Source organism: Miniopterus natalensis, chromosome 3 (assembly GCF_054644295.1).
Source record: "Miniopterus natalensis isolate mMinNat1 chromosome 3, mMinNat1.hap1, whole genome shotgun sequence".
Classification (NCBI taxonomy): Eukaryota; Metazoa; Chordata; class Mammalia; order Chiroptera; family Miniopteridae; genus Miniopterus; species Miniopterus natalensis.
Genome location: NC_142083.1, coordinates 71,909,920 through 71,936,228, shown reverse-complemented (window position 1 = coordinate 71,936,228; position 26,309 = coordinate 71,909,920). Strand labels below are relative to the sequence as shown.

Here is a 26,309-nt window from a genome sequence, read left to right as displayed (position 1 = left end):
CTATTCCATCCCTAGCAGGTGGCAAAGTTATTGGAGGGTCTGAGTAGGGGAATGACATGATTTGACAGATACTTAAACGATCGGTCTAGCTGCCTTGTAAATATACAAAGGGGTAAGTGATGGGGACAAAGAAAGAAGCAAGGACATGTGTTAAGAGGTAATACAAAAATTCAGGAAGTGATGATGTGGTTTTGACCATGATGGGTAGCAGAGGAAATGTTTGGAAAGTGGTTGAATTCTGAGGAGGAACTATAATTTGCTGATGGATATGGAGTATGAATGAGAATCCAAGGGTTTGGGCCTGAGCAACTGGAAAAAATGGTGTTCTTTTCTTAAATAGGAGATGCTGAATGAAGCAGCCCCGGGTGGGAGGAATACCAGTTCAGTCTGAGATGTCTGTTAGAGGAAACAAATAATATATAGTAATAATAAACCATAGTCCCTCTTAAAAATGTGTAAGTGCAAACTGAGAAGTTCTAGGACAGAGAAGAACATGTACAATGAGACTGTAAAATAGAGGGACCACACTTAGAGAGGAAATGACTTTTTAGCTGAAGTCTGAAGGTTGGTTAGGATTAAACTAACTTGCAGAGGAGGTTTTCAAAGAAGGAGACATTGTGGGCAAAAGCCCTCTTGGAATGAACATGACCTGTTTAAGGAGCTTGAAGCCAGTTTGGTTAAAGCATAGTGATTAAGGGGCAAGGGTGATAAGAGATGAATGAGTCTGTCTCTTCTAAAAGCCCTATAAAATCGTTAATGGGTTTCCAGGGAGATAGAGAGGCACATGATCAGATTTACATTTATTAGAAGTCTCTAGTTATTTTGTGGGGAGAAGATTGGAGAGGAGCAAGAATAAGCATGGAAAGACGGTACAATTTCAGTAATCTAAGCATGAGATGATAGTAATAATAGCTAACATTTATACGGAATTTAATATCCTGCCTACTGTGCTAAACTCTACATTCAGAGTCTTATTTTATTAGAACACTATGAAGAAAATTATATTATTTCCTCCATTTTACGGATGAAAAACTTGGTTAAGAAAAAAAGATTGAGCAACTTGTCCAAGGTCACTCAGCCAAAATCAAGATTTGAATCCAGGATGATTTCTCCAATGATCAAGCTATAAATTTGGATTACAGAGGCTGCAGGGGATATAAGGAAGGAGAAAAATTTGAGATATACTCAAGAACTTGAAAATGGGTTGAAGGGATGAGGGGCGATAAGGGATAAATGAGTTTTCTAACTTGTTTACCTGGGGTTAGATGGTGGTGACATTAGTAAGAGAACATTCTAAAACTATGTTTGGTTTGGAGACAGATATAAGAAATTTGTTCTTGGGTTTATTGGGCTTGAGGTATCTTTGAGATATCTACGTGGAAAAGTGAAGTATTTGGCTACGTGGGTTTTGTACTCAAAGGATAAGTTTGTATAAGAGAGTACTTCTGCAAATAGGTGATAACAGACACAATGGGCATGTCAACATAAGAAAAGTCCAAACTTGTAGAGAATTTTTTTAACAGTTTATTGAGCCAAACTGATGACATGTGCCAGAGAGCAAGATCTGAAATGCTCCACAGAACTGCAGTTTTGCAGCTTATTTATGCATTTGAAATTAAGGAGGGAGTGTAAGGAACATTACATGGAGGTGGGAGATAGCAAGGCAGGGATTGGATTTCAGGATAGTTAACAAGATTATGTGCTCCCTTGAGGGTGGTGTATTTCAAAGGTGTGTTAATCTAGCTGCACAGAAACAATGGATAGGGCTTGCTTAAGGCAAGGATAAACTTTTTACTAAAAAAACAAAAAAAAGACTTATGCCCAGGGCATGACTATCCACCATGAGCTGCCCACTTAGGAATCTATGATCAGATCACCGTGAGGTTACTTTCCACAGAACCCCTTTTTCACCCACAGACGTGAATGGGGTCACTCTGTGATGGTATGGAGCAACATTGTACAATAGAACTATTTTTTTTGTTGTTAATCCTCATTTGAGGATATTTTCTTCATTGATTTTTTTTTTTAGAGAGTAAAAGGGGAAGAGAAACATCGACAGGAGACACTTCAGTTGGTTGCCTCCTGCATGCACCCCAACTGGACAGAACGAACCTTCAACCGAGGTATGTGCCCTTGACCAGGAATCAAACCCGAGACTCTTTGGTGCTCTGGCTGATGTTCTAAACACAGCCACACTGGCAGGGCTACAATAGAATTTTCTATGATGATGGCAATGTTCTGTGGAAGTCCTGCCCTATATGATAGTCACAAGCCACTTGAATGCCTAGTGCAACCTAAGAAATTGATTTTTAATCTAATTTAACTTTATTATTTTAAGTTTATTAAAGAGCCCTATGGGTTAGCGGCTACCATATTGAGCAGCAGAAGTCTAGAGTTCAAAAGAAGGCCTAGGGCCCAGTGTCATGTAATTCCAACATTTGATGACCAGATGAAAGGAGTGGCCTGAGGGATGCGAAGAAAACCAGATGAGGGCATTTTTAAAGTAGGATTAGCTGTGTTCAGTTGGACTAAGAGGTGGAAAAAGGTGAGGAGTGAAGATAGTTCATTGAATTTAGTAACATGTATTAGCCAATATGATAGGAGGGTAATGGGAGGGAGAGCAAGGGTTCCAGGAGATATAATCAAAATACACATGTGAAACTCATAGAAGCATTTCAGGGGAGGCCTCCTGTTAGTTCACTGTCAGCAAACATTTGGTTATTAGTTTCACCATGTGTCAGCTTGGAGGCTAACCTTGAGAAGAACGGACTCACTGTCAGTGCCATACTGAACCACCCAGGTCATTCTGGTCATTTTCCTCTCCTGTCAAGACACCAGCCTTTGGCGATATATGTTTCATTGTACTTAGTACCATGTATTGAATGTACTTATAACTGGAAGGGACTTTAATTTCACAAATGCTAAAAGGAGATATAAATTATATTAGACCTACAACTTTTCATATCTTTAGCATTAGAACATGTGAGAACTATGTAGAATCTTTAAAAACAGCTCTTTTGTTTGTTTTTTCACACTGAGTTTAATGTTCTTACGTTCTACCTGGTTATGGTTTTCCTTTTTTAATAGCATACAAATTAGGTCCTTTAGGAAATAAAGTGATTATACTATCATGGGGGAAAAGTTACCAAGAGAAGCTTGTTTATGCTGTGTCATAATTTTGTGTTCTTACCTAAGCCCCAATTACATTCTTTAATTAAAAATATTACAAACAGTATAAAGTAAGTCATAGAGTTAAATAATCAAAATCTGTTTTCTATAATATTTAAGTTCATGTTTATGAATTATGTCTTTCAAGAAAGAGTCCAAGGTTTTATTGAATTTAAATCTTATCCGAGCAGTAAATTTGTGACAGATGCATTTGAAGTAAATGTCTGTCTTCTCATTGCTCACTTCTGCCTACACATGTGTCACACAGCTAGTCAAGGAAGCTCTTTCACTCAGACTGTGTGTTGGACAAGTTATCTTTCATTTCCACTGATTTACTTTTATACTTCTACTCTGCAGGCTATGAGCATTTGCAAACTTTAAAATTGTTACATGAAGTAATATAATACATGAAGTAAGTACTGTTACGAAATAGCTTGAGTAATTACAGTCATAGTCTCCATAGCCAGACTGCCTGGATTTGAATTTCGGCTTCACTAGTTATTGGTGATGTGAACTTGGGCTAAGGGACTATGTAGTAAGTCCCTACTTTAAAGAACAGAGTACTTATTCTACCTTTGACACTTAAAGAAAAACTTTTTTTTTTTCAAATTCTGAGAGTATATTTATTAAGGCTGGAAACAGTGATAGAAGAAGCAACAGGAGAGACCCTGGGGGGGGGAGGGCGTACTTTTATTTCTAAAAGTGTTATAGGAAAGAAATGAACCAAGGTGGGGCTGCTCTCAGCTCACTAGAGTCAGAGAAAAGGGGGCCTTGGGGACAGGGTCAGGGGTTGTTAGCCTGGGATGAGCTGCCGCTGCCCATCGCTCCCCTGGTTGCAAGTCTTGCAGGGTCCCTTAGAGTTTAGGAGATGAGTGCCAGTGCGGGAAGAAGAGGGAGAAGGGAAAGGCACAGGAATGCTCCCAGGAGAGAGAGCACCCCGGTAACATATTCTAATGCTTACAAGTCCTTATAGCCATAGTATCAGACATGTAATACACCCAAAGAGCAGAACATTCTTCCTCATGGCTAAACAAAATTATTCTTATAACAATTCACATTTTTTTGCTTCTTGGTTATTTTTGGTTTTTTTAAATGATTTCCTCTTGCATGGCATTATAAAGCCCAGTTTCTAAGTATGTAATTATTTTTATTACTGTCATCTGGGCTCCTTCCAAGTAATTTATTCTTCCTTTAAATGTGGGCCAAAACTATTAGGTTCAATATTCCAGTAAAAAAAACAACTGATGATTATAAAGGTAAAGACAGATTTTTTTACAGTACAGGTAATTGTTTTTACTTAAAACTGGGCTACCACATCTGGGTATCAACTGTTCTGATTAGTCAAAAAAAGTTGTTTGTTTTTTTAAAGAAAGATGAACTAAAAGTTCATTCTCTATTTTAACCAATTTATAAAGACATATTCTAGACGTATTCTAGACTATAAACCAAAAATTTCTTACTTAAAAAAGATTACTTAATTTGGTATTGATAACATTTTTCTAATAAAAGAAATACATGTTTAATAGAAAAGTCATAGGGAAAAAATCAAAGGAAAATAGTACTTGTAATGCCATTACCCTACAATAACATTTACTTTTTTGTTTATGATAATACAGAATGATTTATTGTATGTTTTGTAATTATTAAAACTGATAACATGAACATCTTTCTGTATATATAGATATCTGAAACTGCATGATTCCTAAGGGCTTCATAATATTGCATCATTTGGATTTATCATAATTTACTGAATTTATTTTTTGAATTTTTTTATTGAATTTATTGGGGGTGACATTGGTTAATAAAATATATAGGTTTCATGTGTACAGTTCTACAATACATCATCTGTATATTGTATTGTGTGTTCACCGCCCCAAGCTTCTTTCCATCACCAATACCCTCCTATAGCTCCTCCCACCCCACTTTCCCTCTAACAATTACCAGACTGTTGTCTCTGTCTGTGAGTTGTTTTCTTAATCCCTTCACCTTTTTTACCAGCCCCCAGTCACCTGTTTTTGAATGTTTAATTTATTTCCTTCCTTTATAATTATAGCAAGCTCTACTACATTGAATGTCTTTGGGCGTATATCTTTCTTCATAGTCAGTTGTTTCCTTAGGATGAATTCCTAGAAGTGAAATCACAGAGTGTATGTATTTTTAAAACTTTTGGCATACACTGCATAATTTTCAGAAAGATGATGTCAATTTATTCTTCTGTCAGCATTGTATTTGAGTGCGTCTTACACCATCCTTACAAACTCTGAGAAAGATTTTTCTTTATCTTTGTTAATCTGATTAGCAAAAGATGTTCAATTTTCAGATCATTGACTGCTAGCGAGGATGAACTTTTTAAAGTTTATTAATTATTTATACATTGTTATTTCTGAATTGCTTGTTAATAGCAGTAGTAGACATTTGCTGTATCCTGGAAGTCTCGTTTCCATTCTACCTTGTTTTGGTAAATAGCGTACGACTGTTTTTTCGCTTGTTTTTTGGTGGGTGTGGGAATGACCTCTTTGCCCAGTTTTAGAAGGACATAGTATTAGGGAATCTTGCCTGCCCCAGCCAAATTGTGAACACATGACCGATGTGCCAATCTGGCTCTTTTAAGAGTTTTGAATTTTGAGTGTGTGATGCAAAGTCAGAAAATAAGCCCACTTGCTGGGACTTTTAGCAGCTCATATCTCACTACCTCCCTCACTAGAGAATTGCCTTGCCTGGGGAAGCCCAAGGCAAATGGCTAAGGGGACAGTCCACAGGCCTTTGCCTCTATTTGGGACTGCTCCAAAAAGCACCCTGTAGGATTAGCTGAGGCTGCGGCTGCATCATCATTGTGGGTCTGGTTCTCCCTCTGCACCACCTGCCTTCCTCCTTCCTTAGAGGTGTATCTCCTGAGAGCACTCCCCAGCAAACCTCTAAGCCACCCTCCACCTCAGTCTGTTTCTAAGAAACTGTCCATTTATTCCAGGGGCAGCACTCAAGGAAAACTACAGTAAGTGGTTCCTGTTACCAGCACCCTCTGGAACTACTTCTCTTGTCCTTCCTACACCCAGTTCTTCCTTTTAGCCTTCCCATATTCTCAGTAATTCATTCTAAATTAATCAGAGTTGGTTCCTATGACTTGAAACCAAGGATCAGTATTAATACAATGTTCTTTGCAATTTTTCTGATGTCTTAACCGTTTTTAAGCTTTTTATGTATCACAGTCTTAAACCTTAAACTAAACTGGTTCTCTTCCGTTTGTCAGTTCCATTGTAGTTTTTTCATCATAATGTTGACATTCAATTATTTTTTTTAAACGTATTGCCAGGCCCTGGCAAAGTGCTCAGTAGGTTGGAGCGTCGTCCCGATACGCTAAGGTTGTGGGTTCGATCCCCGTCAGGGCCCATACAAGAAAAAAATCAACCAATGAATGCATAAATAAGTGGAACAATAAATCGATGTTTCTCTTTCAAATCAATAAATTTAAAAAATGGATTGCCATCAAGTATTTCAGTCTTTTTCTTTGTGATTTTTACATTTGTTATAATGCTTAGAGGCCTTTGCCATTGCAAGGTCATGTACATAAAACTAATAGTAAAAGGTTTTATTTTTAATCCTCTAATTAGTCTAACATTTATTTTTGGTTTGGCTTGAGGCAGTGATTTAACAATTTTCTTCAGATAAATTAACCAAGTATTTACGCTTTTATGTTAAAATCCACTTTATCAGCATCCTCAAATTTCAGTGTTTAAATAAGATAGACATTTATCTTTTACTCAGACAATAATCCAGAAATGATATGACTCAAGCTGGCCAGGCAGCTCTGCTGTTCTCACCGGGAGGCTCTCATTTCTGGGTCAGAGGCAACTGCCTTGTTTCTTGCTATGATCCAGTCAGTGGGAAGGAGGAACTAGAGTGTGGAAAAAAGGAACTTAACACCGTACACACACATACACACACACACACACATCTTATTGGCAAAAATTTAGGCACTCGGCTATGTGCAGCAGGTTGGGAAATATAATCTCTTACTGGGCAGTCATGGACAGCCAAAACCCATGGAGTTTGGAATTCCCTAAGATGAGGAGTCCTGCCAGTGGTAGAAACTTGAATTTTAAAGGGTTATAAAATGTTCTATTACTAGCGTTAAAATGGTAATTATGTTGAACATGGAACTGAAAATGAACCTACGAATAGTAAATGAAAATTAACACATAGCTAACATATAAAGGCTAACATTTTCCCTTACGAAGTGGTGTGTGTGTGTAAACTACAGCAACTCAAAGCTTCTCTCCTCTCCACCATTGCTCGCCACCACCATATATTTTGGTGTGGAACATGAGTTGAGAGGAGGTTTTTCTTTTAACTAGATGATTTCAAGCCTCTTGACATCTCAGATTCTTTCTGTGCAGGCTAGGTGAATACAAGGAATGATGATAGGAAGAATATATTAATATGATTGTTTAAGAGGATTTACAATTTATGAAGTAAGTTAATCAGGAAATACATTCTTGAAGAGGAATGGCCTATATCTGATTCATTGATGTTTCTCTCTCCCCCTCTCCTTTCCTCTCTCTGAAATCAATAAAGATATATATTTTTTAAAAAGTCTAATAATGAAGAAGGAATCCAAGTTCTATCTTCTCATCTAAATATCAATCTACTCTCAGTACTGATACTAATTTTTATTGTGATGGTTTGGACACAGTTCCATATTCAGTCTTTATTTTGGGGTTATAAATGCCCAATATTAGAATTCATCTGGCAAGCCTAAGGATGACCCCTTGGAAACTCACATAAGATATCTTTCAGAATCAAAGAATATTGGTCTGTGTGAACCATGTTTTTTGATTCAAAAAGGTGCTTTGTTTTACTTTTGTAGTTTTTATTATGATGCATAATACACAAACAGTGAAGTGTTTAAAACGTACATTTTGATGAAAATTACAGAGCAAGTATCTGTAAATCAGCATTAAGATCACAAAACAACATTGCCAGGCTCCTAGTAGCTCCCAAGTGTGTCCCTTCCTGCTCACACCCCTTTTCTCCTACTCCCAGATAGTTTGTGACAATCATTTCCTTGGTTTTACTATTTGTATATATATCTCACTAAACGTAATCTCAATGGATTCACACTGCATGTTTGTGCATTTCATCCACAGTGTTGTATGTGTCATACTACATTTATTTTTGCAACACTATAGTATTACCTTGTGTAGCTATACCACCATTAATGTGGCCATTCTACTGTTAATGAATATTTTAGTGGCTTCCAGGTTATTTTTATTTTTGCTATTGTGAGCATGGCTGCTGTGAATATTTTGGTACACGTCATAGGAATATATGTAAGTTTCTGTAGGGTCTACATTTAGGATAGTATTGCTGGTTCATAGGGTATGTTCTTCACCTTGGGTAGTTGGTGACAAATCATCTATAGAAGGTGACAAACCATAGGTGACAAACTGTTTTCTAAGTGGTTGTATCAAGAATGTTATTATTTGTAAGGTTCTTTACCATGTCTTCAAATATTTGCTAAAAGTTTCCTGAGAGAGGAAAACAAACTTGGCATATTATCTTATTGTATTTTATTATAAAATAAATTTAAAATACTATCTAGAAAGGATAAAAACCCATTCTTTTCCAGTCATTGGTTTAAAAAGATATCTTAATGTGGATAACATATTAATATATTTATATAGTACAATATATATTACATATACTATATATTTACAATAATATGTTATAAGTTATGTAATAATGTATATATACTATATTATAATATATAATATATGCTATGCAGCATATACTATAATATGTAGATAATAGTTATGTCACATAATGTATAATATATAAATTATATATTTATAAAATGTTATATGATATAGAGAGATATTTATATATGACATAGAGATAAATAGAGATATATATCAAATATGTAATATAACATATATATTGATAAATATATATGGCAAAATAAAATCTTATATTAGGCAAAAAGGTATAAAGTGAAAAACAAAGTCTCTCTTAATTTCTCTCCCTAAAGTTATGCCTTAAATATGTCCTAATTAAGTTTTTTAATGCTTCTTGAAAAAGTTTATATTTCTCCATATACAGAAATAGATTATAATGTACATGGTATTTTTTTCACTTTAACAGCATGTATGATTCCATTCTTTTAAAAGCATATATAATTCTTCTCTTTGCAAGGCTAAGTAATATTGACTTGCTGGAGGAAATAATAATTTGTTTAACCAGTCACACTAAGAGGTGTTATTACCGATGATGTGTCACCAAACACACTGGAACATGTGTCTTACGTTTTTGAGAGTTTATTCACTTGGTGCACTCCTATCTGTAAAATTATAGTTCAGAGAGTCCAAGCATTTTAATTTTCATAGACATTGCAAAATTGCCCTCCAGAAAGTTGTATCAGTTTACATTCCCATGAACTATTTGTCAATATTGTGTATTATTGGAGTATTTTATGTTTTTGTTCTGAGAGTTGAAAAATAAAATTTGTTTTGCTTTCCGTTTATTTAATTATGAGTTAATTTAAGCATGATTCCATTTGCTTTTCTTTTTCTGCCAACTGCCTTTCCTATTAATATCCTTTGCCTATTTTTCTGTTGGGTAATTGATTTTTTTCCTTAGTGATTTGTAAAACTCATCATAAATTAAAGAAATTAACTTTCTATTATGTGCTACAAATATTTTGCCTATTTATACTTTATAACTTGTGCATGTGTTTTAATCTTTTTTATGATTTTTGGGTTGTACATAACTTTCGAATTGCTTAGAAGCCTCTTTCATGTGTTGACATTTGTCTTGTAAATTTATAGAGACAGCTAAATTTAGTTCACATGCAGCTCAGCCTTCTCCCCTCTACCCCCCCCCCCCCAAAGAAGTCTATGAGAAGATTCCTAGAAGGCAGGAGTGTAATTAGATTAATATGATGAATCTAATGAGTGTTGGTTGCCAGAACAAAAGTGTGTTTAACATTTAAATGGCTACTACTTCCTTCTTCCTTCAATCATCCTAAAAGTCAATGGGTGGGAAAGTGTTATTAGTAAAGAACATTATCTTACCAGACAAAGTATATTCTCTAAGAATGTAGAAAATACCTTCTCTCCAGCCTTCCTTCAAACTACAGGTTCTCACTTCACCTGAAACACTGTATCAAAAGCTGTCAGAAGTTCCAGCATCTCTTACAACAATTTATCCATGGTTAAATTTTGGCTTATAATAAATGAAATGAAATTTATTTATATGGACTTTTTCTATAGTCTATATTTGCCGTAGAAAACCTGTAATAAGTATTTTAATAGAATAGTTAAATTACGATAGGTATACTAAGATTATCAAAACACTTAAGGACATCAAAATGAGTTAGTATTTGAATATATAAAAATAATCCATGTAAACAAAGCTCATACTTATTTCTCAATTAAAATTACTTTTTTAACCCAAATTTAAAAAGCCTGGGTAAGTCTAATACTAAGACTTGTAAATAGTAGGGAGCAACCAGTCGTGCAAGATTTTTTTCAGTTTATATTTGTGTTTCTTATATGTTTTAAAGCTATTTACAAATTATGGAGTAAAATTAGCTAGTGTAACATTAAATCTAATCTTTAGCTTTTTGTTCAGTAGACGGGGAACTCAAAGCCACCAGATAACACCTAGTTGGAAACATGAGATTCCACATTGTCCCCCAAGCACTGTTACTGTCTCCAGAGTTCTTCAGCTCAGGCCTATGTGATAGCAGCATCAGTCCAGTTCAGACTGGACCTCATGCTTTTGGTTTTCAGGGTTAAGAAGGGTTCATATTGGACTGAGAGAATTCTACTATTTTCCCATATCTGATGTTTAAAGAGGATCCAGGTTTCCTAAAAGATTCCGAATTTCACAAAGCTGATTGTTTTCAGTAAAGCTTTTAAATATTTAACTAAATGATATTTAGTTTATAGCCTTGTAAAACTTTATTGTATGAGTTTTTAAAAAAAACCAGTCAACTGTCTTAATTTTTACTTAAAAACTCACATTTATAATGCTGTGAAAAAAACTGCTTCATTGGCTCTACTTCTAGAAATTAAATAAAACTATAATACCAGTTAGATCACACACTAAAAGATGTTCTTAAAATGTTTAAATTTGTTCTCTGAAATATGTATTTCTCATTAAATTCTAGGATAACATAAAAACAACACTTGAGCTATAGAATTAAAAGTTGAATGAACATGGCATAGTATACCTTTACCAAAGAAAATGTAGTCAGTTAAAAAGTTAAGTAGATGAGTATAGAATAAATTATCAGTTTGCCTGGACTCTTATCAAAAAATGAACCCTTCTGAATAGCAGAAATTTCAAAATAGATGGAAAATAGTTTTTTAAATGTTAAGATTTTAGACTGCCTTTAGAAATATTTGAGAGGTACTATAACTATATTCTTTACTCTTTAAGAGAATACTGAAAATTCTTTAACACTTTCTGAGCACAGACCAACTTTTGGAATGATACAGATACTATAACAGGCTGGAAGGTGGTAGCTGTAGATAAAAGTTTAGATTTACTGGGAGTCAATTGCCCATGGGTCTTCTGTGTTTGTGCATGTCCTTCAAGCAGAGACATTGACTGCCTTTGTTCCAGACTATCTTTTCTTGAATGTTTGTACAGCAGACAGCCTTGGAAAATTGAGATGTCTCCCTGGAAGCCAAGAGCAGTTATGCTCACTGCCCGTGATAGAAGGTTCAGGTTCCTTAAACTCTTGTAGTAAACAACCACAATGTGTGCAGGTGTTACCTGGCTCTCCTCACATTGCCCTGTGGGAACTGGGGCTTAGGGAGCTGTTGCTAATGCTGATATTCTGCTAACTGCTACTGCTGTGAGTAAAAAAGTCCTTTGTTTCTGACCCTGGAGTCTCATGTCTTCTGCCAGCACCTATGAAACTAGAGCAGGCTATCTGGTTAGCTTGCAAGTAGGGAAAAATTCTTAGAACCTTCACAGGTCTTGACAAGATGATACAGACTAAGGATAAATAGGTTTTCTGCTTCACCAGCAGGTTCCTCAGAACTTTTCTTATGTCTTGCTTTTCATACATGCTTTTCTCATGGCTGATAGTAGAATGAAGCGTGTGCTGCCGCACATTTGCTTGAAAATAAAATGTAACATCTTCAAAATTAATGAGATGATTACAAGGAAAAATAGTGTCTTCCTAAGCAGTTTTTCCAGAAAATGCTCATCCTCATTCTCACTCTCGGAAATCCGTTGATCTGTGAGCCAGACAGCTCTGATTCATTTGATACTAACGATAGGTGACAGGCAACCTATCCCTGCTGTAACACTGCTCACAATAAAAATGTACATTGAGTTTTTGGAGAGGATTTATCCTGAACCTCTATATGCATTTCACCAAAAATAGTCATACTTTTACTCATGAGGATCTTAAGTTCTGTGTGAACCAAAATTTTCATAGAACAGTAAACACTGGGTCTAGGTTGGTCATCTAGTATTGGTATGTGAGACAATTTTAATTAACTTTCTGTCTAGAACAGCTTTAAAAGCTGTTAAAAAAAATAAAAATAAAAAAATAAGAAAAACATGAGGATATCTCAAAGGGCTACTTTTCCCTTGGGGACAGAAATGAAGAGGCTGGCCCATGGTTTTCAGGCCTAGAATAAGCAGTTAAGAGGTGCAGCAATGAGAATCTGGGGCCCACCATACAGGGATCATGGAGAACACTTTGTCCAATAAGGTTGGGACCCCAAGGATTAGAAAAGGAGAAGCAGGAGGAGACCAGCATTTTTAGGGACTACTGCTAGCTTATCATTTGTTACCGTTTTGAGGTGATCCTTGATTGCTAGTACTTCCAGGAACTTCGAGTAATTCATTACTAATTCCTCTCTTAAGGAAGATAATAGCATCCTAGGCCTTAAATTATTTCTACAAACAATATTGATGAGGAGGCAAGACAATATGGACAAAAAACAAATATATGAATTACAAATAAAGCAATGGAAACAGTATTAACAGACGCATGGGAGCTTTACATAATGGAGTTACCAGGCACATGGTATATTTATCAGATTATACTTACTATTTTTCAGGAAGAGAAAAGATTGAAAATGTGTAAATTAAAATTTAAAAAGAAGCAAGTAGGTACTCTAGAATTGGGCAAGATGCAATGAAAAATTCAAATGAAAAGAAAGTTGAGAGACAAGATAAATAGCACTTCATAAAATGGTAGATTTAAACACAAATGTATTAGTAATTATGTTAAATCTAAAAGAACTAAATGCTGCACTGAAAGACAAACTCAGCGTTGTGCTGTTTACAAGCATTGTATTTAAAATGTGAGGATGATAAGTAAAAGGATAGAAAAAATGCAAAAACAAAGGGATGTTAAAGTAGTGATTTAATATCAGAGAAAGCAAAACTTGAACGTAAAAAGCATCAGAAATAAAATCTGTGCTTCATAATATTTTAATCCACCATGAAGATGTAAAACTTTTATTTATGTCTAATTATATAGCATCAAAATATATAAAACATAAATTGATGTAAAGAATTAAATTCAAAATCACAGTAGAAGATTTTAACACATCCAGATTTAAAAATGTGTGTGTGTAGAATCTGCAAGAGTATAGAAAATGTGAGCAGGATTAGCAAGCGACTTACTCAACATGTATAGATCACTACCCTTCAAGGGAAAACTCTAGGGCCAGGCTTCTACCAAACATTTTAGGATGTAGTATGCCAATTTTACATAAGCCCTTTCAGATAAGAGAGGAAGAGGGAACATCAACTTGTTTTCTGAGGCCAGAGTACTCTTGATATTTATACCTGACACAGGCATAATATAGCAATACTAATGTAAAAGATTATGCATGATGCCCAAATTGGGTTTATATTATGAATTAGACATTGAGTTAAACTCACTACATTAACAGAATAAAGGAGAGTAGTTGTATAACCTCAAGATATGCAGAAAAGGTGTTTGATAAAGTTTAACACCCATTTGCAAGTAGAAAACTTTGTAAACTGGGAATAGAAGGAACTTCTTTCACATGATACATTTGTAGAAAACCTACATTAAATGCTATACTTATATTCATACTTAAATAGTGAAAGCTTTTCTTTTGAAATAGGAAATAAGAATATCACTGCTTTTATTTAACATTGTGTTAGAAGTCCTAGCCAGAGCAATAAAACAATAAATTAAATGAATAAGTATTTGAAAGGAAGAACTAAAACTGCCATTGTTTGCCCTGACCGGGTAGCTCAGTTGGTTAGAGCATCATTCTGATACGCCAAGGTTGCAGGTTCAATCCCTGGTTAGGAGTCAATTAATGAATGCACAAATAAGTGGAACAACAAATCCATGTTTCTCTCTCTCTCCCCCCATTCCTCTCTCTCTAAAATTAAAAAAAAAAAAATTGTCATTGTTCATAGTCAATGTGAATGTAATTGTAGGAAACCTAAGAGGATCTACAGATATATTATTAGGCGGGTTTGCTAGAAACACAAATGCAAAAATCAATTGCATTTTTATTTTTATATTTATTTATTTTTTTAAATCCTCACCCAAGGATATTTTTTTCATTGCTTTTCAGAGAGAGTGGGAGGGAGAGGGAGAGAAACATCGATGTGAGACAGACACATCGATTGGTTGCCTCCCACATGTGCCCTGACCAGGGCCAGGGATTAAGCCTGCAACTGAGGTATGTGCCCTTGGCCAGAATTGAACCTGGGACCCTTCAGTCCATGGGACAATGCTCTAACCAGTGAACCAAACCGGCTAGGGCTACATTTTTAAATAGTTACAAAAATCAGTAATTTTTTTTTTTAATACCATTTAAAACAGCATTAAAAAGTACCAAGAACTAGATCTAGCTAAAGATATGCAAGCCCCCCAGCAGAAAACTACATTTCTATTAAGGGATGTTAAAGAAGATCTGAAGAAACAGAAAGATATACCATGTTCATAGAGTGGAAGACTATCCTGTTACAAAGAAGATAATTCTTCCTCAATTGGTCTATTGATTAAATATAATTCTAATAAGAATCCTAACTAGCTTTATCTTAGGGGAGGCTTTGAGGGGGAACAGCACAAATGACAAGCTGATTCTAAAATATATATGGAGCCCAGCTGGGCGTGGCTCAGGGGTTGAGCATCGACCTAGGATCCAGGAGATCGGTGTTCGATTCCCGGTCAGGGCACATTCCTGGGTTGTGGGCTAGGCAGCCAATCAATGACTCTATCATCATTAACGTTTTTATCTATCTCTCTCTGCCCCTCCTTTCCTCTCTCTGAAATCAATAAAAATATGTTAAAAAAAAAAAAAAAAAGAAAAGAAAATATATATGGAAATGCAAAAGGTTAAGAACAGCCAAACTACACATGAAAAACAAGGTAGAGGACTCACTTGAATAGATATTTTGACTTATTAGAAAGCCATTATAATGAAGACTATGATGTATTGACACATAATACACCTATGAAATAGAGATCCCAGAAACTCACCCAGACATGTGCACTTGATTTTCAAAAAAAGTGCCATATAGTGGAGAAAGAATGTTCCACTCATGACAACCCTGTGCCACTTAACAGAGAAAGGCTCTGAGAAATGCATCATTAGACAATTTTATCATTGTACAAATATCATAGAGTATACTTATACAAAGCTAGATAGTATAGCTTATTACACACCTACACTATATGGTATAGACTACTGCTCCTAGTCTACGACTTTGTACAGCATGTTACTGTTCAAAACAACATGAGATTAAATCAAGCACAAGCAAAATGGTGCAATCAAGAGACCAGGTAAACATGAGATGTGTGAGGCCACTGCTGGTATAACATGGCATACTGTTTTACAGCAAAGTGGGGGTTTTTGTTTGTTTGAAATCGTTGTTTGTTTGTTTTTTTATTGACTTCAGAGAGAGGAAGGGAGAGGGAGAGATAGAAACATCAATGGTGAGAGAATCATTGATCGGCTGCCTCCTGCATGACCCCCACTGGGGATTGAGCCTGCTACCCAGGTATGTGCCCTGACTGGGAATTGAACTTCGATATCCTGGTTCATGGGTCAGTCCTCAACCACTGAGCAACACTGGCTGGGCAAAAGTTTTTTTTATAAATAGAAAAAGTACACTCGAAAATAATGATAAAAAGTATAGTGTAGTAAATACATAATCCAGTTTAACAGTTATTTATTATCATTAAGTATTCTGTATTGTACATAATTGTGTGTGCTATACTTTTATATGCCTGGCAGCACAATAAGTTTGTTTACACCAGCATCACCACTTAGGATGGCTACAATGTCACTAGTTGATAGGAATTTTTCAACTCCATTATAATATTCTGGAACCATCATCATATATTCAGTCATTCCCTGAAATGTCATTTTGCATGACTGCATATGGTACTTAAAAACAGGATTCCTTCATAAAAAAAGAAAATAATCCTTTCCTTATATTTACTTTTTTATTATTTTTTAATCTTTACCCGAGGATATGTTTAGAGAGAGGAAGGGAGAGAGAGAGAGAAAGAGGGAGAGAACATCGATGTGAAAGAGAAACATCAATTGGTTGCCTCCCATATGCACCCTAACCGAGGATGAAACCCCCAACCTAGGTATGTGCCCTGACCTGGAATTTAACCTGCAGCCTTTTCGTGTACAGGATGACACTCCAAACAACTAAGCCACCCAGCCAAGGCCCTTTTCTTTACATTTTACACAAAAATCACCTCAGCTGGACATTAGATCTAAATGTGAGAGCCATAACAATTTTCCCAGAAGATAAGAAAGGAGAGTATTTTTATGAAGTCATGGTAGGGAGTGACTTAAACAAGGTACAAAAAGCACTACTTGTAACAGCAAAGATTGGTAAGTAAGACTATATTAAAATTAAGAACTTTTCTTCATCAAAATATACCATTATGAGAGTTGAAAAGTCAAGACAAACTTGTAGTGTATATATGCAACAAATATCATTAAAAAGGGATTATATTCAGATACACAGAGAATCTCCCTACAAATCAATATGAAAATGACAAAGAAATACAACAGAAAAATGAGCAAAAGACTTGAACAGGCACTTTACCAAAGAGGTATCCAAATGACCAGTAAAGTACCAGAGGGTACTGCCCAGCCGTGGCTCAGCAGTTGAGCATTGATCTATGATCCAGAAGATCATGGTTCAATTCCCTGTCAGGGCACATGCCCGGGTTGCGGACTTGATCCCCAATGGGGAGCTTGCAGGAGGCAGATGATCAATGACTCTCTCATCATTGATGTTTTTATTTCTCCCTCTCCCTTCCTCTCTCTAAAATCAATAAAGATATATTTAAAAAAAAAAAAAAAAAAAAAGCATATGATGCCAATTCCTGGTGAGAAAGTAGAGCAAAGGAACTCTTCCATTGCTGTAAGGAATTCAGATTGTTATATCCACTTTAGATACCAGTCTGATAGTATTTATTAAAGTTGAGCATAATTATATCCTATAATCTGTGATTCTGTTGCTAGGTATGCACCCAAGAGAAATGCTTGTGTTGTCAGAGAGAAAAATGGCACTAGGCTTTAGACTGGTGAAGTCAGACCCAACCTTGGTTCAGCAACTCAGTACTTGAATCCTAGCTAAGAAAGAATTCAAAGCCAAGACTCAAACTATAAGAGAAAGTTTATTTTAGAAAGCCATAGAGGTAGAAAAGGGGAGCTATAGAAGAAATGGGCTCAGGAAAGAAGTTACAGAGGCAAAAGAAGGGGCCTTTAGAGGTTAAGAGAGAGAAGAGCAAAGGTAACACACTTGGAGGGGGGAAAGGAAGAGGGACGGGAAAGGCATGGGCGTGCTGCCTCTGTGACTTTCTAAATAAACTTTTGCTTGTATTTGAATCCTGGCTCTGAATTCTTTCTTAGAACTCAAGTACCGAGGTTGCTGAACTGAGGTCTAACTCTACCAGTAACGTTCTGGTGCCATTTTGCCCTTAAAAGATTATTGTGTAAATCATTGAGGTAATAGTCAAAGCAGAAAAATGGCAAAAATATTTATAGATATTAATCTGTTGCCTCATATCATCAGCATAGGCAGTTAGAGTTATTAATGTAAGAAAAAAAGCAAAAGGGAATTAAATAATTTTCATAAACTGGGAAGCAGGTACAAGTAAAGGCAGAATTTCCATCTAGCTTACTGATAAACAAACCCGTTAACACACTCTAGGAGGGCTGCCACAGGTCCTGGAACTGGACAGGAAACCTCTTTAGAAATGCTAAAAGCCAGGTACTGGAGTGGGGAGAAATAACTAGATGATGTAAAGAAACTTTTGGACATGCCCAATTAGGAGTCATAGGGACAAAACAGAGGGGCAGAGCCTAGCATGGGGACAATCAGAAAGGTAATTGGGTTGGAAAGAGATCACGAAACCCCAATAGAATTTACTGGGGGGAGGGCTCAATCCAGACCCGCAAAAAGAAATTTGGATTGGATGATTTAAATAGTTTTTTGTCCTTGCCTAAACCGAGAAGATATATGGAGAATTAACAGAAGCCTCCTGGCAGTGCTTCTAGAGCCTGCCCACCCTCTACGACTCCGAGGGTGTATTAATTTCCCTTAATTCACGATAAAAATCTTACCATCTTGTTTAAACTTCTCTATCTGTGTGCATTTGGAAGACTTTCCTCATATCGCCGCAAAAGCACCTATTGCGCACACCGGCAACGATATGAGTGCTATGGTTGATATCGGTGGGGTGCTCTCTGTGACCCCATCTGATGCTATGGAAGTGGAGTTCTTGGGGTGCCCTGGGAAAAAGAATTTCCTAAGACCCCTACAGGAGGATGAGGTATCATGGAAAGCTTTATTGATGTAAAATTAAGGGAGTTCCCCTCCAAGGTCCCATCTCTCTCTGCCCCTCCATGGAAAAAGCCCAGCCGTGTCTTCAGCAGGGCAAAGATTAATGGCCCTGCCCAGAGTTTCTGCTCCATATTAAAGTATAGTCTAGCCCAGCACCTGGCTACATTTGCTTGTGTTCCCAGGCGCAGTCCATTGTGTGTGGGCCACATGGCTGTGGAGGGAGCACAGGCGAGTGTGGATCGCAGAGCCAGAGAGAAACAGGACGCAAGAGCAAGCGAGCAAGAAAGAGAACTCTGTCTCTGCATTATAACCAGGAGCTTAACCAAGTAACTCTAGAATTTCGCGTGCTCACAGTGGCTCTGCCCCCCTAGCCAGTTATCTTTTTCCCAGTTAGACTGACAGGCAAACACCTTCCCTACGTCACCCCAACTTCACTGTGCATGTGCCCATTTCCCTTTTGTTTGAGCCCCTCCACCAGTGATTTGCAGGGAATGGACTGGTGGGTCCCTGGGGAGTATGAAACTTGCAGCAGCTCCCTGGTGAAGCTGCCTAGATGACTCTGCTGAAAATGTCTGGCCTCCCCTTTGCTTTCTTCCTATTATTAATATTAATAACTAGCTAATTATGACAATAACATAGCTACCTAATAAAAAAGTTAATTTTTTCAAAAATTCACAGGTCATCAAAACCTGTAATTGCAACTAAAGATTTTAAAAAAGAGAAGAGTTCAAGCTTTCAAATATTCAAGTATTGGTTTGCACTTCTTAAGTCAGAGGTAAATATGACACTTTTATAAGCTCCTGATCAACAGGAGAATCAAAGGTTAACTACATTAGCACATGAAAAACAGTCTACTGATTCACATCCTGCTTTAAACCCACAGGAAATGGATTCATTAGCATCTCCTAGAAAAGAAATTGGCACACGCTATTTCTGTGATGGAATCAGCAATATAGATGATAAACTGTGTTCTGCAAGGAATTCTCTGAAAGATACAAAAAGGTTCCAGACCATCCTCATTTCTCCTTAGTTGTAACTGTATTTTTTTGTTGTTAATCCTCACACAAGGATATTTTTCCATTGATTTTTAGAGTGACAGGGAGGGAAGGGGAGAGAGAGAGAAACATTAATGTGAGAGACACATCATTGGTTGCCTTCTGCACATGTCCTGACCAGGGCTGGGGATCAAAACTGCAACCCAGGTATGTGCCCTTGACTGGAAATCACATCCATGACCCTTCGTTGCATGGGTTGACACACTAACCACTAAGCCACACTGGCCAGGGCATAGCTGCTTTTTAAATATCTTTTTTTCAAAAGCCAAAGCTATCCTTCTGGAAATATAAAGGATCAGACTTGTAATAATTATCCAGAACTGTTATATGACAGTTTTATAAACTCAATTTGAAAGGGCAGATATTTCTGAGTTCTAATATCTTATTTGTAGATAGGTTCTAATATTGTACCAATATATGCTAATATTATTCTAATCCAACTTGTCTATGCTTACCCTTTGTAAGTAGTACAAATGACCATTCTCTTTTAACATTAGAATAGTTATACTTCTGTAAGCAGCAGTATTGTTATAGCATAGTAAGACGCTAAGAAAATTCCAGGACAAGTGGAATAGAGAAACTAAGACAGTTAAACAGCAGTTTGAAGCCACCTGGTAAATCCTATCTTCCCTAAACCAAGGATACTTAAGAATAAATGTTTTTTACTTTTCTCCTTCCCAACCAGAGGGTTAATAGCTTAAATCACTGTAACTCAGGAAGATGGATAACAGAAATCCAGTTAGTGCCATTTGCCAACCACACCCAAGGACAGACAAATTAAGAGAATATATCTCATTTTGATACATCACGGATAAAGCTGATGAATATTCTATTGATTCTCACCTTAGACCTCTCCTAAACATCCAGCTTTTAAGACCCCTGAAATGAAGGCCCCAGCGCTCACCCTCTGGGGAGCACGCCTGTGTCATTCCCTTTCCCCTCTCCTTCCCCCACAGACTCCAAGGGACCCCACTAGACTTGCAACCTGGGGAGCAATGGGCAGCAGCCCATCCCGGGCTAACCCCCTGAACCTGTCTCCAAGGCCCCCTTTTCTCTGACTTCCCAGTGAGCCAGAGCAGCCCAGCCTAGGCTCTCCTGTGGCTTCTTTTATGCCCTTCCTTGTTTCACTGTCCTAAGTGTATTTTTTGCTAAGGTCAATAAATTCTTGCTCGCTTTTCTACACTTTGTCTCTTGATTGAAATCTTTCCTTCAAGAAGACAAGAACCAAGGTCTCATTGTCTCACCAGTAACAGTATGGCATGGTGAGAAGTAACTTTTAGAACTGGATATACCTGTTATTAAATTGTCTGCTATCTATCAACTGGGTGGCCTTGGGCAGGTTAACATCTTAGTGTCTTAGTTTCCTCAACTCTAAAATAAGAATAGGATTCATCTTGTAGTGTTCCAAGGATTAGGGATCTCAACTACCATCCTTCTTTTATTTTGCTTCAGAATGTAAAAATTGTACAAGTAAAAAAACAAATACAGTGTTCTACCCTCAACCTTGAACCTATACAAGGTTCTACTCTGAACCTTGAGGGTAGAGGAAAATATCTTTTCCCCTACACTGCCTGACTACAGCAAGTCCTAAGTAAGTAGCCCGAGTGTGCTCATCTGGTGGTCTTAGTTTATTTTGTGTATAGTCTTTTTACTATACATTTATAGATGGAAATTCATATGTACCCTTTGGAAATACATGCCACTTTATGGGTTTTTAAAAACAAAAGTAGTGTTATACATATTTTTCTATAACTTGATTTTTTGTATTCTCCTTATAAAATAATATTACAGATAAGGTAGTGAGCCTTTGATGACCACACCCCTTCCCACCTTGTCACTGGTAACCACTAATATCAGTTTGGTGCATATTGAGAGAACAAACAAGGGCCAGACTACCTAAGACAATAGAACCCTGACACGCAAGCTCTGCTGCAACAGTCCGGAAGTGTCACAGCTTAGTCAATGGCTGCCAGCTTTCAATTCAGGAGCAAGCAGAAGGTCAAATATGCTTCCCAAACCAATCACATAAGATGTGTCTACTTCTAGTTAGCTGCTCTCTAGCTTCCCAAGCCAACAGTCTCCATCACGGCACACCTGAAGCCTTACCATTTTCTCCACTGTAACGCTTCCTTTCACCACTCCTCTGCCTGTCGTTGAGTCTCTGCCAAACATCAGTGGTGATGGCTGTCTCCTATGAGGGTTCGGAGCTAGTCACCCTGTAACCAGCGTTGGTGTTCTTGTGTTCCCCAAGATAGAACTCTAGAGGAAGCCCCAGAGAAATTTCCAGACAGATTTTATTAGGCTTATGCTCCAGCACAAGGGAGGTAGCACAGAATAAAGGAAAGTCTTCTGAACTCACTCAGGAGTGACTCGGCTTGGCCACTGTTATAAGCCGGGGGGGGGCAAAGTGGGCTTTCAAGGAAAGGAGGGCTTTTTGAAAAAGGCAGGCTTTCCATTTTGGGTCGAGCTATTTCCTCCTGTTGGGTTGCTTAGCAACTCTCTTACCACTTGCCATGAGGGCCAAAATAGGGAACTGCTCATTACCGCCTCATGAGGAAGGTCATATAGAAGTCAAACCTTGATCAACTGCGATGGCAGAACAGTGGTTTTTGACAGTGTTCCTTCTGGCCATCTGGCATTCCTTCTGCTGTGCCCAAATCCTTATGCACCCTCAACCCCAAGGTGTGTTTCTGTGGAATATGGATTGTTTTGAACTAAGAGCAACTTTAGCTGTGGGCTCAGCTGTGGACTGCCTGGAAGAACTTTAATTGGGGGCCTTGCCCATAATGGGAAACTATCAGAGACAACCTTTTTGACCTTTCTCGGTCCTGTGAAGCCCCCAAGGCACCTTACTTCATCCCTAGCTCAGAATATCTTATACGGTCACGTTCCTTTTCTGTCTCTGAACCTCTCATGCACGTGGGGGCTCTGACTCTCTCATGTATGCGGGGTTCCCATACATGATTGTGAAATCTGGTTTTCTCTTGCTAATCTGTCTCACATCTGACTATTAGACCACCCAAAAAGAACCTTGAGGGCAGTGGAAAATATCTTTTCCCCTACGCTGCCTGACTACAGCAAGTCCTAAGTAAGCCCGAGTGTGCTCATCTGGTGGTCTTTGTTTATTTCCACAATATCCTTCTAGTCTTTTTACTATACATTTATAGATGGAAATTCATATGTACCCTTTGGAAATACATACCACTTTATGGATTTTTAAAAACAAAAATAATGTTATACATATTTTTCTGTAACCTGATTTTTTTTTTTTTTCCTTAAAAAAGTCCTGGAAATCTGTCCATGTTAGTTCATCCCAATTGTTTTCACTAGAGGGAGGTAGTAATGTTTATCCTGGCTTCTTATAACACTGTTGACTTTGTGGTGCTGACGTTCCGGTTCTTTACAGACTGCTTGCTTGCCTGTGTCCATCACAGAACATTTCTCTCTGACTTTGTAATCTATCCCCTTCCCTTCCACTCCCATCCCCAGGCCACTCCTCCTTAGTCCTGACACTCGGAGCCCTGGAGGGGGGAGGGGTATCTATGGAACATAACTAAAGGATTTAAGTACTTCTGAAGGCCTTTGGGCTAATAGCTCTTGCTATAGATGTGCTAATTAGGCGAATTCTGCGTGTGGATTGGGCAGCTCATTTGGCAGCGAAGAGATAGGGAAACAAAGTAATGACTCCAGAACTAGACTCAGATCTGGGGGGGCAGGGGGCAGGAATAAAGGGATTTAGAAAGTTCATACTTTTCCTTGGACCACCCCTTTTGGTGGTTGGCTGTCTATAGTCCCCACCCACCTCTTCACCTCACTCATCTTACCTTCCCTTGATGCCTGAACTTTGAGCTCCTTTAAGATGCATTTAGAATTCTCCCATCTTCTAGAACTAGGCCTTCTCTATCAATAAAACCTTCTTTACTCCAAAACTCTGATGTATTGAATATTGGCCTGTCTTTTGAAACATTAGGCACATGAACCTTGTACCTATAACATAACCTCACAGGGTGATATGATCATAAATTCCTAACTGGGCAGGTCATGGTAGGTAATCATGCCCCTGGCATATGTCTTTTTAGTAAAAGTTTTATCTTTGCCTTAAGCAAGCCCTGCCCATTGTTTCTGAGCATCTCGGTTAATATACCATTGAAATAAGCCATAACCACCCTCAAGAGAACACAGAATTTTAACTATCCTGTAACCCAATCCCCACCTTGCTTTCTCCTTCCTTACATAATTCAAATGCATGAAAGAAGCTGCAAGACTATTATTCTGTGGAGCATTTGAAATCTTGCTCCCAGCATGTCATCAGTTTGGCTCAAATAAACTCTTATAGAAGTTCTGTACAGGTTTGGATATTTTTTTACATTGACGCTTCCTTCCCTCGTGGCCACTAGTAGTGGCTGTTCTAGGGCTGGTTCTTCAGCTACAAAGTTGGGGCATATCTAGGAGTTCTGAGATATTGGTCTCTGACTGGTGTAGGTCCTCTGTATTATCTGCTCAACTTCCTCATTACAACATGTGAAAAATGAAAACCTTACTCATGCTGGATTCTTTCACCTTGAGTCACTTTTCCAATCATATGTAAGAACTTTATTTCAATGAGTTAAACATAATGTGGACCCCCAAAAGACTCATTTGATATGGGCTCCAAGAAGGAATTTATCTGCTAAGATGGGCAATTGAGGGCCCAAATTTTACGAATAATAATTGTTTAGGGGCCATTTGCTGATGGGCTCCTCAGTTCTGTGTACTGGGAAGAACCTCAGAGCGAATCCTCTGTTTCCTGCACTATGCCTGGCTTGTTTACATTGAGTCAACCGCTGCAGGAAAATCCTGGTTTTGTCTTTCTACCAGCAGACTGAGATCTGCCCCATCTAATCAGAACTATAAAATATGGACACCTCACTTATAGAAAATGAACCTAATTGAGAACCTGGGCAGGAATTTACTCTATAAAAGGTGGCCTCCCCTTTGTCTTGGTGAAATACAAATATTTGCTGTTATCATTGGTCTTTGAAAATTAGCCTTTCTGCCTTGACCAGCAGCTGAGGGGCAATTATGGTGATTCCCAGTTCTAATAATGGCCCATGAAATAGATACCAGCCAGTCTGCTTCATTCCTGGGTTAGCATTTCTTATCTCATTTTTCAGTTGCTGATTCATCACTTTTTGCTTATATTCAACGAAACTCTAAACCTAACTTTTCAAAACCTGTCTTTTCCTGATTGGTAAATCTGCCTTAGAATTCATTGCAGTTGTCCTAAATAATGTGGGGTGACTCAAGAAAATGAACATCTGGGAAGATCTGCTTCTCTCTTCCTCAACTTCTTTCCGGCCTTTGAGTCTGCCCTGGAAGGTCACTGGGGGTGGTATTTTGGTTTTTAAGCCACATCCGCCTCATCTCATTTGGCTTCTTGCCTCTCAGACGAGAAACAGGAAAGTGAAACCTTTGTTTACGGAATCCTCTCCTGTCATCAGTTGTTTATAAATGCCTAGCATTTACTGGGTCACCGTGGGTTAGTAGGTAAAATGCATCTTATCAATGGATATCATCTTTTTTTGCCATTTGATAATGTCATGGACACACAGTACCTGTAGCTGGAGTGAGCAAAATCCTAATACATTTAAGATGGGTCAGAAGATTTGGATATTGGGTTATATTGCTTGCAGGAGATACAGACGTGTAACTTCTCTTCGAATTTGCTTGAAACAAGATAAATTGCAGTTATCTTCTGCTGCCTGAATTTACCAGATAAATATTTGGTTTACTTTGCTTGGGAAAGCATTACTCATATTAAAAAAATCTTAGGTGTCCTCTATACAAGTGTGGTGGGGTATAAACATACTTATTAATTCACTACTTTAAATTGGTAGTTGCTACATGCTTATTAATTCACTACTTTAAATTGGTAATTGTTATTTATCTGTCAATAAATGTTTTATTTATTCTGCTATTAAATAATTGGCATAAATACATTAATAGAATTATCTGCTAGATTCTAAATATATACTGTAACTTATAAAAATTTATTTGAAAACACTTGAGTTGGTTATTTGACATGAAAACATTGTTCCATTTTGTAGTCAAGTTGCCAAGAGGTAAATATTTAATGCCACTTCCTGAAGGCTAGTAGGTTTACGATTTGTTGGCCTGCCAGGGGAAGTGAATTCCAAAGCTAAGAACACCTCGCTGATTCCATAGTAGACTTGAATAAAATAAGGTCAACAGCCATTTAATTGACCAACAGCC

The 26,309-nt window shown here is 37.5% G+C and overlaps 1 long non-coding RNA gene across 1 annotated transcript in view; it reads left to right on the top strand.

Moving 5' to 3' along the window:
- Nucleotides 1-1,283: 1,283 nt before the first annotated feature.
- The window catches only part of LOC107540927 (uncharacterized), a 45,648-nt gene continuing 20,622 nt past the window's right edge, over nt 1,284-26,309 (top strand). Inside the window, exon 1 of the long non-coding RNA XR_015714262.1 lies at nt 1,284-2,123. This is a non-coding gene — a long non-coding RNA (uncharacterized LOC107540927). The remainder of the gene's footprint in view (nt 2,124-26,309) is intronic.